This window comes from Hylobates moloch, unplaced genomic scaffold, assembly GCF_009828535.3.
Source record: "Hylobates moloch isolate HMO894 unplaced genomic scaffold, HMol_V3 SCAFFOLD_7, whole genome shotgun sequence".
In the NCBI taxonomy this organism is placed as follows: Eukaryota; Metazoa; Chordata; class Mammalia; order Primates; family Hylobatidae; genus Hylobates; species Hylobates moloch.
This window is the reverse complement of record NW_026652282.1, coordinates 14,656,522-14,677,230: the sequence shown is the minus strand read 5'-3', so window position 1 is coordinate 14,677,230 and position 20,709 is coordinate 14,656,522.

Sequence of the window (20,709 nt, the reverse complement as noted above, 5' to 3'; positions counted from 1 at the left end):
AAAAGAAATGAACTACCAAGCTATGAAAACACATGGAGGAAACTTAAATATTACTAAATGAAATAAGTCAATCTGAAAAGCCTACATACTGTATGATTTCAACTATATGGCATGCTGGAAAAGGCAAAACCATGGAGACAGTAAAAGATCAGTGATTGCCACGGGTTGGGGGTGGGAGGGATGAATAGGCAGAGCACAGAGGATTTTTAGGGCAGTGAAATTACTCTGTACAATACTATAACTGTCGATAGCTGTCATTATACATTTGTCCAAACCCATAGAATATGCAACACCAAGAGTGAACCCTAATGTAAACAATGGACTTTTAGGCAATAATGTAGGTTCATCAATTGTAACAAAATGTACCACTCTAGTATTGGATATTGATAATAAGGGTGGTTGTGCAATGTGTGGGGGTAAGCAGTATATGGGAAACCACTGTATCTTCCTCTCAATTTTGCTGTGAACCTAAAACTTCCCTAAAAAATAAAGTCTTTGAAAAATGAAATAAAGACCTGTGAATATGATCAAAATATGTATACAAAAAGTGGGAAGATGTAATTATTATTAATCACCATATAGGCAAGTGAATTAAACTAGCCAATTAAAAACAGAAATTGTCAGACAGGATTTTTTAAAAATGTAGCTGTACGTCGATTACAAGAGCCACACTTAAGGCATAAAGAATGTAGAAAGGTAGAATGTAACAGGATTAAAAAATAAAAAGACATAACAGGCAATTACTAACCAAAAGAAAGCTCTAATGGAGAATATAGATAAAAAGCATTATCAGGGTTAGAGGGATCACCAGATCATGATAAAGGCTTCAATTCTTCAAAAAGATAAAATAATTCCAAGCTTGTATATACCTAATAAAACAGCCAAAAGCGCATAAATATTGGCAGGGGAAATAGCCCATTGGATGACCCTTGAGCAAGTGATGACTAGGAGCTCAATGAGATTGAGCACTTAAGAAACCAGTGTCGTAAAATCGAGTGCTCGCTATTTTTAAAGGTAGAGCCATATCTCCGAATAGAATAGTGTTAGATCACCTAACACCATAAAAAGGAGGTGTGTGTGTGTGTGTGTGTGTGTGTGTGTGTGTGTGTGTGTGCTTTAACTTAATGAATTAGAGAGATTCCTAAGGGAGTGTGGGGGGCGCTAGAGGATTCCTATTTACAAAATAGCCCAGAGGCTGGCTGGAATCCATTATTAGATTTCTTGCACGTGTGCCCTGGAAAAACTGAGCAGAGATGAGACCATATGGCCAGCATGACAGGAAAGCAAGTACAGTCGGTTCAAAAAGGTGACACTTGCCCTGCACAAAAGAGATCTGCTCTAGCTTCATTTATTTCAGAGAATGGTAGCTTGGCCAGCTAAGGTAGACATTAGAAACACTAGGAAGGATTCTGTCGGGGGGAAAATGCTAAAATCACAATTCTGAGGCCATTAATCATCATTGTCATTCTCTTTATCAATCAGTCAGTTCCGGCTGCAGTGGGGTGTACATAATGTTGGGAATACCTGCTTTTTGCCTTCAAAGATCAGCCATTCCTCTTATAGAATAGAGGCAAGCATTCAGTGAAAAGAGAGAGAAATGCTGATCTTTTCATGTACGGTGAATTCTCTCTAAAGAAGTGAAGTCTAGGACTGGCAATGGCTCAGAGGCTCTAAGTATGGCAAGGGCTGAGTTCGCTATGAACTAAGTGGTGGCAGTGGCTAAGGTTAACTCACCAAACGGGGCAGTTCCAGTGTTCAAGGATGGAACAGAGAGGTTGGGCTGAGTGGGCATGGAAAGCAGGTTGCTTTAGCCTAAAGTTTAGGCTTTCAGTTGCTACAGGAGTTGTGAGGTGTGCCGATTATCTTCCTTTGTCCCCCTGTCCGGCCCCGCTTCCCTCAGATTATTCCCTTCCTTTCTTAGTCTTGCTCTTTGCCCCTGGAGGCTGAGCCCTGTGAATGGTACTTACAACACATCTTGTTTGGGACTCTAAATTTTTGGAAATACTTGATCTGTATTTATTTTGCTTGCTTTTATTTTTATTGATGCATAATATTTGTATGTATCTATGGAGTACAGGTGATATGTTGTTATATGCATAGAATGTAATGATCACTTCAGGGCTTTGAGAATATCCGTCACTGTGAGCATTTATATCATTTCTATGTGTTGGGAACATTTCTAATCCCCTCTTCTAGCTATTTTGAAATATACAATACATTGTTATTAACTATGGTCACTCTACTCTGCTGTTGAATATTAGAACTTATTCCTTAGATCTAACTGTATGTTTGCACACATTAAGCAATCTCTCTTCATCCCCAACTCCCATACCCTTCCAAGTCTCTGGTAACTATCATTCTACTTTCTACCTCCATGAGACCAATTCTGTTGGCTCCCACATAGGAGTGAGAACATGTGATATTTGTCTTTCTTATTTCTTATTTCTTATTTCACTTAATAAAATTATGTCCAGTTCCATCCATGTTGCTGCAAATGACAAGATTTCATTCCTTTTATGGCTGAATAGTATTCTATTGTGTGTATATACCACATTTCCTTTATGCATTCATTGGTTGATGGACATTTATGTTGATTCCATGTCTTTGCTACTGTAAATTGTGCTACAATAAACATGGTGTGGTGGGGGTACAGGTATCCTTTTGATATACTGATTTCTTTTCCTTTGGATAAATACCCAGTAGTGGCATTGCTGGATCATATGGTAGTTCTATTTTTGCTTTTTTGAGAACTCTCCATATTATTTTCTGTAATAGCTGTACTACTTTACATTCCCACCAAGAGTGCATAAGAGTTCCCTTTTCTCTGCATCCCTACCAGTATCTGCTATTTTTTGTCTTTGCAAAGATGGTACAGCAGTTTCTGCACTCAACTCACATGTTTCCCTATTATTAACATCTTACATTACCATGGCCACTTATTACAACTCAGAAAACAACACTGATACATTACTATCAATTAAACTCCAGTCTTTATTTATATTTTACCAATTTTTCCACTAATGTCCTTTTTCTGTTTCAGGATCCAATCCAAGATATCCAAGATGCCACATTGCATTTAATAATGTGTCGTTAGTCAGCTTCTCAGACTTCTCTTGTTTTTCATGACTTTGACAGTGCTGGTCAGGTATTTTGAAGAATGCCTGTCAGTGGGGTTTGTTGGTATTTTCCTCCTGATTAGACTGAGGTTATGGGTTTTGGGGAATTTGACCACAGAGATAAAGTGCCATTTTCATCACAACATATCAAGGGTATATGCTATCAACATGACTTATCACTGGGGATATTAATCTTGGTCACCTGCCAAGGTAGTATTTGCCAGGTTTCTGCACTCTAAGTTACGTTTTTCTCCCTTTCCATACTCTATTCTTTGGAAGCAAGTCACTAAGCAGAGCCTATGTTTAAGGATGGTGAGCAGGGGTTTGGGATCTGAGTATTACTTTTACATTTAAATTTATTAAAATTAAATAAAAAACTAGTTCTTCAGTCACACTAGCCATATTTGAAGTGGCTAGGGGCTACCATATTGCATAGGGCAACCCTGCATAATATCACATTTCAAGATTAGAGGCAAGAGGCAGTGGGTGAGGAGTTGAGGTCCCAAAGAAAGAGGGGATGAGCCTGAGTTAACTGAAAGAAGGAGCTATGAAGAGGGATGAAGAGATCTCAAGCAGAATTGCTGAAGAGCAAGAGAAGGCCAAGGCCAAAAGTTAAGTTAATAAGAAGCTTTAGCACAACACAGTGTGTGTGTATAGAAAGGGGAGAGGTTGGGGATAAAGAGGTGTCAAGAGATTATACACCTTAACTGTATGCTGGATTTGGGCAAAAAAATTTGAACTTACAAATCTGGGCTCTTGCTTCGACTGTGCCATTTCTTAGCTGTGTGATCATCTTGGGTGAGCCATAAATTTGCTTCTCTATGCTTGTGTCCTAACCTGCAAAATAGGGTATGTTAAAACACTTATCTCATGGGGACGTGGTGAAGATCAAATGATATACGTGTTTCAAAGGGCTTTATAGTCTGTACCATAATCTACAAATAGAAAGGTGTTGTGAGATGATGTTGGTGGGACATGAAAACTAGTTTTTCTGTTGCCCTTGTAGAATTGAGGTGTGCTGGTTCCTCTTTTTCCCCTCCCAAACCCCAGATCCAGTCTCTGTCCTGCTCTGTGTCTCAGGAACTTACCCCAGCACCCTGCATCACCCAGTCTCCCTTGTCACCTGACAACCAGTTGGGTTTGACCAATGGGAGACACCAGTGGGAGATCTGGGTGTGGCAGGGGACAGAAGCCAGTGGACTTCTGTTCTTTCCCTGCTTTGGCATTCTGTCTCTGATAGTATTTGTACCCCTCCAGGGTTCTCCCCCAACCCCCAAGAAGCACCCCCCTCCATGGCACTCTCACCAGGCTAAAGTAACACTATTTTCTTGAGCTTTAAGGGTGGTAATTGCTCCCAGCTTTTGCTGGTTCCTGAGTGGCTCACTATCTTGGCTTATTCTCCCAGCCCTGCCTATACCTCAGTGAGTTGTTCCTCCATTGAACTTTCTTCACTGAAAGCATCTGGTATGAATTCTATGTTCTACCTGGACCCAGATTGAGATGGTGAAGACGGTGAGGAAAAGAATGTTGGGAGTGACATATAGGTTGAACTGAAGGAGGTGAGAGCATGAGGTGATGGAGCCAATGCAAGGACTGCAGCAACTGAATTGGGGATTAATCAGGGTCCAAACCAAGTTGTCAATGTAACCAAAGGAAAAAGACACTTTGGAATAAACTTACATAGAGAGGCATGGAAGATGCCAGTGGTATGGATAAGATAGAGAACAGAGAGAAAGAGAGAGTGAAGAATTAAAGGCTAAATGGGGGTTTCTATGCCAAATACACCAAGAAGTCAACCAGACCACAAGAGCCAAAGACACACGGCCTCCAGCCAAGCAGGAGGTACTACCCACAATGACGAAGACATCAAGAGGCCATACTTGGTTTTGAAGAGTGTGGATATTGCATTCATACAAGCACGGTCCTGGTTCCACAACTGACTGGCTGTGTGTCCTTGAGTGATTTCATTGGTCTCTCTGTGCTTGTTTTTTCATATGGAAAATGCATAATACTTGTGAGATTTAGATAAATAAAAGTCATTTGTTCATTCATTCATGGCTCACCAATCATTTCTGAGCATCAGTCACATGCCAGACACTATTCTAGGTCCAGCAGTAAATGAGGCAGGTAAGGTTCCTGCTGTCATGGAAGATTCTAATGAGGAGAACTTATGATGAAAAAGTAACTGCCTTAAGTCAGGTTCACTGAAGATGGACTTCAATGACTGCCTGCAGGAAGTTTATCATGGATGCTCTTAGGAACAACACTTATAGAAGAATGAGGGAAGAGGAATTAAGCAGAGAGAGAAGTTGAACTGCAATGCAAGTGTAACAGAGGCTTCAGCCAATCCCACAGATAGCCCTTCAGAGTTGCCCCAAGGGAAGGCAAATAAGTAGGCCTTTGTACCTCCATCTTGACCAGCCATTGAATCCAGGCTCCCTTCAGGAAAGAGGTGTGATCAAAGGCCAGGTAGTCCCTTCCAAGGACAATGCTTGGAGGGCCACTCAGCTGAGAACACTCAACAGCCATAGCTCCCAACACCTGTAGGAATGAGAACCACAGTCCTAAAAGGAGGATCTGAGAGCACAACAGAGCATCTGTTCCACAAACACATCACTGAACCTGGTAAGTTCAGACAGAAATAGATGCTATGAAAACAATGAAACTTGAGGACATGATAGACAGGGGAGTGGGGCACCCACCTGATATGGTTTGGCTGTGTCCCCACCCAAATCTCATCCTGAATTGTAGCTCCCATAATACCCACGTGTCATGGGAGGGACCTTGTGGGAAGTAATTGAATCATAGGGGTGGGTTTTTCCCATGCTGTTCTCGTGATAGTTAATAAGACTCATGAGATCTGATGGTTTTATAAAAGGGGAGTTCCCCTGCACAGGCTCTCTTACCTGCCACCATATAAGACATCCCTTTGCTCTTCCTTCCTCTTTCACCATGATTTTGAGGCCTCCCTAGCCATGTGGAACTGTGAGTCCATTAAACCTCTTTACTTTGTAAATTACCCAGTTGTGGGTATGTCTTTATTTGAAGCACGAGAATGGACTAATACACCACCTTAGATTGGGTGGTTAAAGAAAGTTGTAGCACATCCAGCTGCTCAATAAGAATTGGTTTTATTGCCTTACTTTTCTTTTCTTTTCTTTTCTTTTCTTTTCTTTTCTTTTCTTTTCTTGAGAACAGTGGACATATGGATATCAACCCATCATAAGAAATACATGGTACCACTTCTGGATGAGGCAGACTCCTAGATGTTACAGAGGTTACAAAAAATAGACATTATCTTTGACCCCAAGGGGTTTGCAATGTAGTTGAAGAAGACAAGGGACAAAAAATTAGTAAACAGTACCAGGTGGCATAGCATTAAAGCTGAGAGTGTCCAGACTCTTTCAGCCTAGGCGGAAATTCATAGGTGGAAAATAGTCAGTTTGGGTCAAGAAGAATAATTGGAGCAAAAAATAGTAGCCTGGGGATGAGCATGGAGTGTTTGAAGAAGACTGTCTTATGAGTTGGGAATCAGCAAAGCAGGCTGTTGTTCCTTTGCATCGCTGACTTTTGATGTTTTTCTAAAGAATTATCTGGTTTGCTCCAAGTTAGGAGATCTCTTAGATCCATTACTTGGACATATGAGATGTTGCAGTGGCCAGTGGCTATGTTAGGCAGGAGTGACAGAACAGGACCACACAGTTCCAGGAACACTTCTTAGTAAGGAATTAAAGGAGCCTGAGAGTGAGTCCAGAGAACTGTGAGAATGGTGGTAGCACTAGTAGAGGTTGGCCTTGCAGGCAAGTGAAATATGGGATCAGATCCCTTAAGAGATGCTGGGAATGAGATGTAGTTTTGGAATCATACCTGTAGAGCTAACGTCTAATGTCTGGAAACCAGGACGGGGGGTGAGACGCCGAAGAGAGAACTTAGGAGAAAAGAATGGAGGCTTACAAGGCTGTGAGAGGCATATCGCCAGCATTTCGAAAATGCATCCCGAATTACTACAAAAGAAACAGGCATGGGTCCTTCCAAATGTATGTCCTAAAGCCTTTTAAGTAGATACGGATTGTGAGCATAACCCATAGGCATTGAGAAGAAAGATAAATAAATGGCAGCAGTTTTCTGAGACTTGGCCCTGGCACATTTTCTGTTCTCTTGTTTTGAATGACTTTGTTGGCAGCGGGGTTATTAAAATAGCATTCCAAGGGTTTGAACTTGAAGGAGGATGTCATTTTTGTTAACCTTTAACCAAGAAGGCAGTTGGAGAAGAGATAAATTATCTGCCCAAGGAGGAATAATGGTTGCATTCAAATAAAAAACAGGAGATTACTGAGGCACTACTCCGAGTGACCCCACAACCCCTCTGTTTACTAGAGAATTGATACAGAAAGCTTCCCCTCACTTTTTCTCCAGACACTGAAGTTGAAGTCCCAGGAGTACTAAGGAGAAGGTGACAGGGCAACTTGAAAAATTAAGAAGCATAGGAATCAATTAAACAAGAAGACGTTTATCCCAGACTTCTAAAGCCACCAAACAAAATGCACTAACCTCCTAATGAAAATATAGTTATCTAGTTCATCATTGGAAACAGTTCTTTCAGTACTGGCTGCATTCGCCATTTTGTTGCAGTAAGTTGCTTAGCAGGATCCAAGCTTTTGGGATTTCTCCTGCAAAGCCTACCTATTGGTCAGGAGGTAGTGACAGGATTTAGATTAGAAGGAACAGAATTTTGTTCCTCAGTTTTGAAGTGTGGTTAGGACAATGGCCGAAGGTGTTAAATCAGAACCTGCTTGAAGGTGGTGAACACTAAGAATTGGTGATTCAAGTACCTAGTTTAGACTCCTCAAAGATGACCAGAGATGGGGAGAGTGGAGACCAAATGACTGAGGAGAAATAGAATGTCAAATTGGTAAGAACTTAAAAAGCATAAAACTGAGTAAAGTCAATAGTCTAGTTAGCAGTACTGTACCAATATCAGTTGCCTGCTTTTGATATCCTACTACAGTCATATAAAATGGGAGAAGCTGGGGGAAGGGTACATGGCACTGTGTGCTACTATCCTGGCAACTTCCTGTGAGTCTATAATTATTTCAAAATAAAATGTTTTTTCAAAGTCCTGCCCCCAGGCAAAAAAGAGCCCTTTACCCCAAGAAAAAAATAGCGCTTATGAACAATAACAAATATTTATGTGGCTCTGTACAGTTTCTAAAACACTTCCAAATATGTTATCCCATTTGTTCCTCCCAACAACATTGTTAAGTAGCAAAGGTACTCTATTATTCCCATTTTATAGATGAGAAAACTGAGATTCAGAGAGATAAAGTAACTCACCTATGATCACAGAGAGTAAATTGCAAAGCGAGATTCAAATGCACATGTTCGAGTTCCAGATGCCATGATTACTTACATTTAAACCCACCTGGCCTAGGTTGGTTCCCACAAACAGAGACCCTGAAACAAGGATTTAAGTGCAAGAAGCTTATTTGAGAGGCGATCTGAAACTCTATCAGGGGAGCAGGGAAGCATGGTGGGGAAGAGTACATTATGGAGCAGATTGTCTCTGTGAGCAACTGGGGCTCAGTCCCACGGGGGGACTCTGGGAGATGCAATAGAGTATGCCTTGGAGTCCTGTCCTACTTAATCAGGAGGTGAAGAAGCTCGAGTATTTACCACTCATGCCCATCCCATACTGAATGAGGGCTGCTCTCATGGGTGTGTGTTCCATGGCCCCTCTAGATAACTCAGTTCTTGGGCGAACAGGAAACGCTCAGGCAGAGAGTTGCAGACACTGCTTGCAGTAGGGCACTGTTAGTGTATATTGGAAAGGTTAATGCACAGCAGATAGGGGCAGAGTCCCCACTAACAGTGACTGTCCCTTTATTCTAACACCCACACCCCAATCCTGCTGCCATTCAGAATGTTTCCTCTCATCTTAGAATATTCTCCAACCACATATACATTGAAGTAGGCAGACACAAAAGCCCAGGAGTCAGGATCAAAGGGAGAAAGAACAGCAAAAAGACATGTACATGTGTGTGCATGTAGATTGTGTGTGTGCATCTGAGTCTTTTTATACATCCAGATTTTTATGGTTCACCAACTTATTCCAGAAACAATTGAGGCTGAGGGGAAGATATAAATGTTGATATCCATGGAGTCAGAGGTTAAGTCCAAAGTCAAAGTCAAAAGTTGGCATTTTCCACTATACCAATATAAGCCCAGTGCATCTACTGGGACTCTTTTAAAAGGGTCTAAATATGACCAAACAGAGCAATTGACTAAGGAACAGGCTTGTAGACAGCATTTTATTTAGTTTGGTAGATACGACAGGGGAGGCTAATGGAATTGTAGAAAAATAGGCTAGATATGGGAACATTTGATAGTGGGAAAGGACTTTCTCATGGTGATTGCTGCCCACTAAAGAATTGATTGGCTCTTTTCTTATTCGTATGGTATTTCTTCTCCAGGGTGAAGGCTGATTTATCTCTGTAGGCTAATTTAATCATTATGTGCATACTCTAGAAATTAGTGCCATTTCTCCTACTCATGCCTGAAATAGACATTTCAGACATTTATAACTCTCAGTCATTTTAATGCAATCGTATGCCAAGTATGTTCTCAATTAGAACCATTTTGCTCTATGTTTGATACCATGAAGTGGAACACATGTTCTGATCTTTTAAAAAATCTTTTAAATAGCAAAGGTATACTAGGTTCCCCCGTATTATTATAATTGAAAAGCAGCTGATGGAATCTTTCTCTGCTGTTTACCCAACCATAAAAATTTGACCCTTAAATTAAAATCAAATAAAAATATCCAGGGGATGTAACGCCTCAAAATATAGAGCATTTTTGTCTTTAGAAAATTTCCACAGCTTTAATTCATTACATTCTCACAGGTTTTTTTCATATTTAAAAGATGCCATAAAGTTGTGATACCAAGTCATGAATAATAAAATAGTGTTTAGTCTTGGTACATGTAACATCATTTTGTTTCCCAATTTAGCATCAATCCCTTCTAAATCATAGCCATATTCTGGCATTAATACCATCACATTTCCTAAGCCTGTGTGTAAACAAACATAAAACCACTTTAACCTAGAAAATCTGTGGATTTATCCATATTTTGATTCCAAGCTTTTTGTGCTCTTTAAGCTTCAGGAGTTTCCCCTCCTCACATTGACTCATCATAAACTGAAAGCCAAATCCTCTGACAACTTGGTGCCTCTTACAACAGGTCTTCCTCCCCTTGCAAGGTGCTGGCAATTTCAGAGGACCCCAGTCTCTTGATAAAGACAGTGCTGTGTTCCCGGGAGCCTATTGCAGTTTCCCAAGTAAAGTACAGGTCTGCCTCCCTTTACAGAATAAAATTGATTTCAACTCTGTGAATAGAGAGTAACTTGGTGCAAGCAGAGTTTGCCAGGCATGAGCACTGGGAGAGTTCTGCTGTTCTGCTGACAGCATATCGACATAGAAATGCAGCTAGGGTGGGTCTTCAACGATTTGTAACCAAATGGGTACACCTGAACAACTGGACACCAATGAATGATTAAAGGATGCTCAAACATAATGTCAAGTGGCAGAGGCTACAATATCAGCATGAACAAATACAAAGCAATATCAGCAGAGCCTGCCATTTAACTTAATTTTAAAAAGTAATTTGGCATATATGACTTGACATTGCCCAATTTTGGCTTTGCCAAGAAAGGGCAATTCCAAAGCAACCTGACTGTCAACCATTGGTATGAATTCATCAAAGAAAGGCCATTTGAACAGTCAAAAAGAGCCAGAAATCAATATCTGTGGGTAAAGTTTTATCAGTGCCCACAAATATAGCAATGCCCATCTGGGAAAGAGAGCTTTTATCTCGGTGGGATCCAGGTTCTTGTTGAAAGGGATAGGTGACACTTTGGGAGGCCGAGGCGGGTGGATCACGAGGTCAGGAGATCGAGACCATCCTGGCTAACATGGTGAAACCCTGTCTCTACTAAAAAAATACAAAAAATTAGCCAGGCGTGGTGGCGGGCGCCTGTAGTCCCAGCTAATCGGGAGGCTGAGGCAGGAGAATGGCATAAACCCGGGAGGTGGAGCTTGCAGTGAGCCGAGATGCGCCACTGCACTCCAGCCTGGGCGACAGAGAGAGACTTCGTCTCAAAAAAAGAAAAGAAAAGAAAGAAAAAGAAAGGGAGAGGTGAGATCTAGTGTCTTAGGGGAAAGGGCTGCAGCCCACCCCCACATTTCGGTTGGGAGTCTTCAACCTGGGAGAGTGAACACAGCATTGTCTTCACCTAGAGACAGAAGTTCTCTTAAATTGCTAGCACATTGTAAAAGCCTCTTTATTAGGAATGTTTACTAATTACTTTTTTTTTATTTGAGATATAGCTTATAGGAGTGTACAAAGACGGGGTATATCTGTGTCTACACTAGTGTGTATACCAATACGGTATACCTGTTTCTACACACAGGGTATACCTGTGACCACCACCACATCAACATATAAAACATTTCCGGACCCCCAAACGGCTTACTCGTGCCCCCTCAGCCAGTACCCCAGGGTAAGCACTACTCTGACCTCTAGTGCCAGAAAGTGGAATTGCTGGATTATAGGGTACATGCACGTTTAGCTTTCATTGGTACTGCCAAACCTTTTGCAAAAGTGTCAAACCAATTTGCAATCCTAACCGATGACTTTTTGTTTGCCCAGATTTTCTGCTATTGTTACTGAAAATGCTCAATAGCTCTTCTCTTGCTATTTGCTTGACCTAACCCACGACAAGTTTTCATTACCCCCCTGGGTTTGTAATGGTGTATAAGCCAATACGGCTGTCATTTGTCATTAGCTCGTGGTGGCAATGACAGAACGAGTGATATGGTGACACACTGTGATTTTACAGTTAGTGTGAGTGTTGTTGTGAATTTCATGGTAAGTCTCCCTGAGACAAAACAAGGCATCTTGGTAAATCTCAACAAATTATGACCTGTGTCATTATTTCATCAGCCCCTAAAGCTTGAACTTTTTCTTTTGCCTCCCAGGTAACAAGACACACAATTCTTAAAGATTCCTCAAGAGCTGTTTGAAAAATAGTGGATTTTAAAATCCAGAAGGAGTGTGAAAGGAACCCAGGGGCTTTGCCAATGGAGTGTCATCATTCAGGCCCCATTTTGAATCTAAACCAGCTGATGGTAAATCTTTATATCTTTTCTTCCTTTTTAAACAGAATTATAATTAGGCTTAAAATTTGTTGTTTCAGCTTTTATTCAATTAGTCTTAGAAAAATGTGTACTTTTAAAGATCTGGGCACAGCTGACAGAGCTCATGTGGCACAAATATTCTGTTTGGTACTCATGTCATAGACTATTAGTGCAATTTGTTTAGAGTTTGGTTTTATTTTAAACATTTTTAGAAAAAAAAAGAAATAGCAAACAGCCAAGTGGCACTTTATCTGATCTGCTAAAAGTGTTGCATTTAATCTAATCCTTTTCTAGGGATTTAGAAGTGAAATAAATATATAAATGCCTACCAGAGAACATCTCCACATTTTCTTGCCTCTAACCAAGCTAAGAATGCATGTCCAATAACACAAAATGCTGTCTGGGGCTTGCTTTATAAACATGCAGCAAATAGCGGTTATGTAAAGGGGAAGTAGGTGAAGGAAGATTGGTCAAATATAGGTAATTGTTGAAGCTGGATAATGAGTTCAGGGGGTTCAATGTATTCTCTCTACATTGGTGCATTTGAAATTTTTCAAAATAAAAAATTGAAAATTATTTCAACAATAACAAATATAATGAAGTTACTAATAATTAAGGGGTATAGAACAGTAGAATAAGCAGAATTTTAAAAATAACTTATGGAAATATGAACATGGGCTATTTGCTGATGTTAAGAAGTCATGTATCATAGTATTGTGGTTATATTTTTAAAAATAATCCTTATCTTTTAGAGATATGTCCTGAAATATTTATGGATGAAATGATAGGATGTCTGCTTTTTGCTTGAAGATAATATAGGGATGGGGGAGTGAATGGGCGAGATTGTCCATAGGTCAATGGTTGTTGCTGTATGATGAGCCAGGTGGGTTCATATGCCGCTCTACTTACCCTTGCATGAGTTTTGAAATAAAATAAAAAGTAATTTATACATATACATTCTAAGAAAACAGATTCACACTGTGAAATTGCAGATTTTTCTCTTCGTCCTTAGGTTATGAAAAGGTTAAGGTGAAATGTTTTTATGAAAGCAGCTATTGTAAAAAACATTTCTGAAATTATTCTCATTTGGGGAACACATTACAAATAATACAAATGAAAAATACAAGTCCAAACAACAAAGGTAATTGTAGAATTCTGATAAACCTACAATCACCCAGTGGACTAATGAATTCCATGGCTCCAAGGTGCAAAATTGCTTCTGCGTGTCTGTAGCATGCCCATTGTCTCACCATGGGGTGAGTTGGATAGGGCAGAGGTGGGATCCAGCTACCAGATTTCGCCTCCCCAACTTACTCCCTGCCTCTTTTAGAAATTCACAGAACATTGAATGAGGACTGACCTTCTTTTCTGAACCAATATCAGAACCTACTAACAAGTGCACTGGGCCACATGGAAACCACGGAACTGAACGAAGGGGGCAGTAGCGCAGTGGTTAAGAACACTGGCTTCAAAGCCAGGCTCCCTGGTTGCAGGTGAAGCTGTGTGACCTTGGGTAAGCTATTTAACCTCTTTGTGCATCAACTTCCTCATCTTTAAAATAGGAGTAATGATAGTGGTACCCATCTCAGGAGATTATTGTGAGGAGAAGTGAGGTCAAGCACTTAAAACAGTGCCTGTTACATGGTAAGTGCTTTACAAATGCTAGCCATTGTTATCGTTATATACAAGTGGGTCTGTCTTAAAACGTGCTTGAAATAAGATCTCTTCACTCACAGAGCAACAGGCAAAAGCTCAAATAACAAACAGCCATGTTTCCCATTCTTTTCCACCCAAGGACCTCCTAACCAGAGGTTAGCCCTGCGTGCTCACTGCAAGGAACTCTGGGAGTAGAGTCTGAAGGAAGCCACTTACAAGTACAAATCTCTTTTAAGTTCAATGTTTTAGTTAAAAACCCCACACATTTTGAATCCTGCATCATAATATAGTATGTTTTTCCCTCCTCCTCCTCCTCCTCCTCTTCTTCCTCTTCCTCTTCTCCTTCTCCTCCACCTCCTCCTCCTTCTCCTTCTCCTTCTTCTTTGAGACTGGGTCTGTCTCTGTCATCCAGGCTGGAGTGTGGAGTGCAGTGGCGCTATCTGGGCTCACTGCAACCTCTGTCTCCTGGGCTCAAGGGATTCTTCCACCTCAGCCTTCCAAGTAGCTGGGAATACAGGTGTGCACCACCATGCCTGGCTAATTTTTTTGTTTGTTTTGGTATTTTTTGTAGAGATGAGGTTATGCCGTGTTGGCCAAGCTTGTCTCGAACTCCTGAGCTCAAGTGATCCACCCGCCTCGGCCTCCCAAAGTGCTGGGATTACAGGCGTGAGCCACTGCACACGGCCTATAGTATGTTTTCTTACAGAAGTAATGTGAGCCCTAATAATTTTTTGCATAAAATTGAAAGTCAAGAGAGATGCCCTGCATTCATCCCTTGGCTTTCCTGATCCTCTGGATGTGCCTGCCTCTCCGTTTGAGAAACTGAGATATTTAGAACCATTTGATTTTGAACTCCCTGGATCCTCCTACCAAATGATCTGGTGTAATTTCTACCAGCTCCTCCTTAATACTGCCTTCCATCCTGTGAGGGGCATTGTGTAGCTTTCCCTCACAGTCTTTTATGTCCAGGGTATTATAATACATCCTCTCCTCTCTTCGTTTTCATTGACTCCTCTGCAACTGTTGACATAATTGACCACTCAGCCCTTTTCAAAACTGAGTGAGTTGGTTTCTGGGACAACAGTAGCTTCAGGATCTCCTTCTACCCCTCTGGCCACTCCTCTGTCTCTCTTGCAGGATCATCTTTTTCTATTCAACTTCTAAATGCCATGCTTCTCAGGACTTTGACATCATCTCAGGGTTCTTCTCATTATATTTCCTCCAAGGGTGACCTCACAAATATCCAAAACCTCAGTTTCCACCTGTAAAGAACATTCTAGTCTTTGTCTCTTCTCCCCAGCTAGTACCAGAATTTCTCTTTTCTGGAAGAACACACTTGTGGAAGCTGACCCTGCCCCACCCACGGCCACAAGTTTGGGTTTGCGACCCAGGCATGGCCAATCAGAATATTCCAACTCCAGATTACAGTGCTTGGTTCAGGAATAGGCATATAACCCACAATGGACCAGTAAATATTCACTGAGACGTTTCTGCTGGAACTACAGGAAACAAAAAAACAAACACAAATGCAACTTTGATTTTTTTTTCCTGAGACAGGGTCTCACTCTGTTGCCCAGGCTGGAGTAGAGTGGCATGATCATACCTCACTGCAGCATTGAATTACCTGTCTCATGTGATCCTCTCACCTCAGCCTCCCAAGTAGCTGGGACTACAGATGTGCACCACCATGCCAGGCTAGTTTTTAATTTTTTGTAGAGATGGGGTCTTGCTGTGTTGCCCAGGCTGGTCTTGAACTCCTGGCCTTAAGTGATCCTCCTGCCTCAGCCTCCCAAAGGGTTGGGATTACAAGTGTGAGCCACTGCACCTAGCCTCTGATGAGGTTGTTGAACCAATAGATGTGAATTGGGGACTTCGAGGTTGCCAGAGACCATTACGCTCAAGCTAGTCCAAGACATTAAAAGAGAGACAAAATCCCCTAAATTATCATATAAACTTTTGGATCCAGCTATGCCTGAAGCCAAAGAAACAACTCCTGGGCTTTTTGGTGTCCTAGGCCAATGAGTTCCCTTTTCTGCATGCACCAGTCTGTATTGTTTTTCTTTTTGCCACTTGCAACTACCCATACGCTGATGACTCCCAAATCTACATCTGTAGGCAAGGCTTCTCTCCTGAGCAACAGGCTCATAGCCATAACATCCAATTAAACAATCTCCACACAGGTGTCCCACAAGGATCTCAAACACAACATATTATCTGCTAAAGAATGGCAACCTTAATCACACCATAAGTTTATATTTACTTGTAATGTTTTAAAATTTTCCACCAGAATGCAAACTCTTTAAGGACAGGAACATTCCTTGTTTATTCATTGCTGTATCTCTAGCACCTGGAGGAACACACATAGATATTCAAAAAATATTTGTTGAAGGAATAAACCAAGAAATGAATGAAAAAAAGGAATTTTCCTTGACTCTTTTTATAATCTCATTTACCATAAGCAATTAGTACTATTGATTTTGACTCATGAATATTTCAGATCTCCTACCTGATCCCATCACTGCACTCCACTGCTTACCTCAAGCCCAACTCGCATCTTGCTTGGACCATTGCAAAATTCTCCTAACTCTTATTTCTGCCTACAGCCACCCTCCATACAAGTACCAGGGTCTTTCTAAAAGGGAAACCAGATTCTATTGTGCCCCTGCTCCACATCTATCAATGACACTACTGAGTTTTCTGGATTAAATCTTGGCCCCTGCCTCCCTCTCCAGGCTCATCTCCTGGCGCTCTCTCCATGTGGCCTGTCTTAGTACATTAGTGTTGCTATAAAGGAGTACCGGAGGCTGGGTAATTTCTACAGAGAAGAGGTTTATTTGGCTCATGGTTTTGCAGACTGTATAAGAAGCATGGTGCCAGCATCTGCTTCTGGGGAGCACCTCAGGAAGCTTCCACTCACAGCAGAAGATAAAGGAGAGCTGACGTGTACAGAGATCTCGCAGTGAGAGCAGAAGCAGGAGGGAGAGGAGGAGGTGTCAGGCTCTTTCCAACAACCAGTTCTTGCAGGAATTAACAGTGAGTACTTACTCACTCCCTTGAGAATGGCACCAAGCCATTCATGAGGGATCCGCCCCCACGATCCAAACACCTCCCACCAGGCTCACCTCCAACATCAGGGATCACATTTCGGCATGAGACTTGTTGAGGACAAACAAACCATAACCAAACCACAGCACAACCATTGCCCAAGGAAGAGAGAACCATGTGGGGTCTCCCAAATTCATCAGTGTATTTCCTGCCTCTGCGTCTTTCACATGCTATGGTCTCCTCCCATGCTCCCCCTTTCTTTCACTCTTCTAATTCTCCTGCAAAACTCATGTCCTGTCCAGAAAGCCTTCTCTGGCTTCTGTCTCCCCATTCTGATTTAGAATTTCCTCCTCTATGTTCACAAAGCTGTCTGTACACAGTTTTCCTACCCAAGCACTTTTGTGTCACAGACTTTTTTAGTCCTGACTAGTAGCTATATTTTACTTTCCTCTTGGGCATACAGCTAGACACATTTCCCATGCTCCCTGGCAGCTAAGGATGGCTAGCTATATGCCTGAGTCCTGGCCAATGGAATGTGGGCAGAAGTGATGTGTGCCACTTTTAGGCCTGGCCCATAACAACCTCTCATATACGGTTCCTGTTCTCTTTCCCCTCAGCTTACTAGAGGATTGAGGACCTAGGGAAGAGAGGAGTCCCAAGGTAGATAAAGTCACATGTACAATTCTGCAACTAGGGCCACCCTGTGGTCAAAACTGGGAGATAGAAGAGGGAAAAACAAAAACAGGAACTTCACCATCATACTGACTTCATCAAGTTTTACTTTTCCTACCCAATCTGCCTGCTATTACTTATTTTTTGGTCCTCAGACAATTGTTTGTTGTTATGGTTTTGTTTCCTGCCCAGAATTTGTAGTTGCAGTGAGTGAGACAGGTAGAATGCGAATGGCTTACCCCATCTTGGCCAGCACCTCCTCCACCATCTTGTTTTTGTATCCAATTTCCCGCCTGAATACCTGGCTCACAGTGGAACCTTAATAATGGTTTTCCAGGTGAAGTAATTAATTTTCCAGATTCGTAAGATCAACTGTGGTATCGTCTTACTAGAACAGCATTTCTCGTTCTTGGCTTTACAATTTATATAAGCGTAAAAATATTTGGAACAGTTCTCAAGAGAACTGAAGGTATGATTAAGGATAGAAAGTAGATGCTCCAAAGAGAGGCTGTGTTATGTGGCATTACTTAATTTTACTGGTTGGAAAGGAATGAGTGGTGACAATTTTCCATACAGATCTTCAAAGTATAGAAATTAGTGTTTCGCTCCCTTGTAAATGGAATGTGGCTTGTTTCTTGTACCTTATATATGTGTATTAAGCATATGTAAGAAATCTATACTCATGTATGTGTTGAGAATTTAATTGGTAAATTCTTGACTCCCTAAACAGTAATATTTAACTCCTTATTGTTATTTATTATAAATAAATATATCCTTCAGTTGACACATATTTGTTAAGATCTTCTACATGCAATGTTCAGTGAGAATTAAAAGAAGTAGAAAAAATAGCACCTGTTTAAAATAATAGTAAAGTCCCACTGATGAGAACTTGACATTCTACAAAGCACTTTCACTATTCTTACCTAATACTTTCCTTGGAACATTCCAGGAATGTAGGTTTTAGTCTCATTTGACAGAGGCTCAGAAAGTTTGGGAAATCTGTCCCTGATCACACAGTAATGACAGAATTGAGTCCCCTACCCAGGTCTTCTGGTTCCAGTTCCTGTTCCCTTATCATTATACTTCAGTCTACCTGGGGAATAAAATAGCTCATCCATAGACAGTTCTCCAATAGTTCAAGGCAGGTTCAAGTTCAAATGCCAACTGTAGGGTCAAATGTAGCAGGGAACCCACTTCCCTAACCCTACACACCCCTCTCTCCCCTCAACAGCATTCTAGAAAGGGCACTGGTGACATGGTTGGCTCACTCTGAACACCAAACTTGTGGTTGCAAATGTTCCTACCACTCTGATGAGGTTATTTTATTCAGGACATGATAAATAAAGAGCACAAAAACAACTGAGCTAATACTTGGGACCAAACTGTGAGAACTAGACACCTTTAAGCAAAATTCAGTACATAGAAAATTACAAATAATACACAATGTGGCTCCAATATTCACTTTCATTCCTAACTGAGGAACTGTGGGAAACTTTTAGCTAATCATTTATTTCATTTGCAAGTAATTAAATGTATTTTTAAAACTTAGATGTCAAAGATGTGCAAAAGAAAAACAAATCTAGAGTGGCAATCAGGAAACGTTTGGGGGACTTCCTGGAAAGAGGTATGAGGGAATATTTTGGGGTGATGGAAATGTTCCACACCTTGTTTTGGGTGGTGATTATTCAGATGTCTACAACATATAGGAAAGGAGCTCTTAAGATTTGTGTATTTAATTGCCATAGAAAGAATAAAATACCTAGAAATACATCTAACAGGGAGGTGAAAGATCTCTACAACAAGAATTAAAAACGCTACTCAGAGCTATCAGAGATGACAGAAACAAATGGAAAAATATTCCATGCTCATGGATGGGAAGAATTAATATCACTAACATGGTCATAATGCCCAAAGCAATTTACAGATTCAATGCTATTCCTATCAAACTACCAATGATATGCTTCACAGAACCAGAAAAAAAAAAACTATTTCAAAATTCATGTGGAACTAAGAAAGAGCCTAAGGAGCCAAGACAATCCTAAGCAAAAAGAACAAAGCTGGAGGAATCGCGTTATGACTTCAAACTATACTACAGGATCACAGTAACCAAAACAGCATGGCACTGGTACAAAAACAGACACATAGATCAATGGAACAGAACAGAGAGCACACAAATAAGACTGCGCACCTATAACCATCTGATATTTGACAAACCTGACAAAAACAAGCAATGGCAATGGGGAAAGGACTCCCTATTCAATAAATGGTGCTGGGAGAACTGGCTAGCCATATGCAGAAGAATGAAACTGGGCCCCTTCCTTACACCATATACAAAAATGAACTCAAGATGGATTAAAGACTTAAATGTAAAACCTAAAACTATAAAAACTCTGGAAGACAACCTAGGAAATATCATTCTGGACATAAGACCTGGCAAATATTTCATGATCAAGACATCAAAAGCAATTGCAACAAAAGCAAAAATCAACAGATGGGATCAATTAAACTAAAGAGCTTCTTCACAGCAAAGGAAACTATCAACAGAGTAAATAGACAACCTACAGAATGTAAGAAAATATTTTCAAGCTATGCATCCAACAAAGGTCTAATATCCAGACTCTATAATGAACTTAAACAAATTTACAAGCAAAAAACGACCCTATTAAAAGTGGGCAAAGGACATGAACAGATAGTTTTCAAAAGAAGACATACATGCAGCCAAAAAGTATACGAAAAAAAGTTCAATATCACTAATCATTAGAGAAATGCAAATTAAAACTACGATGAGATACCATCTCACCCCAGTCAGAATGGCTGTTATTAAAAAATAAAAAAAAATAACAGATGCTGGCGAGGCTGTAGAGAAAAGGGATCACTTATACACTGCTGGTGAGAGTAAACTAGTTCAGCCATTGTGGAAAGCAATGTGGCAATTCCTCAAAGAACTAAAAACAGAATTACCATTCAATCCAGCAATCCCATTGTTGGGTATATACCTGAAGGAAAAGAAATTGTTCTACCGTAA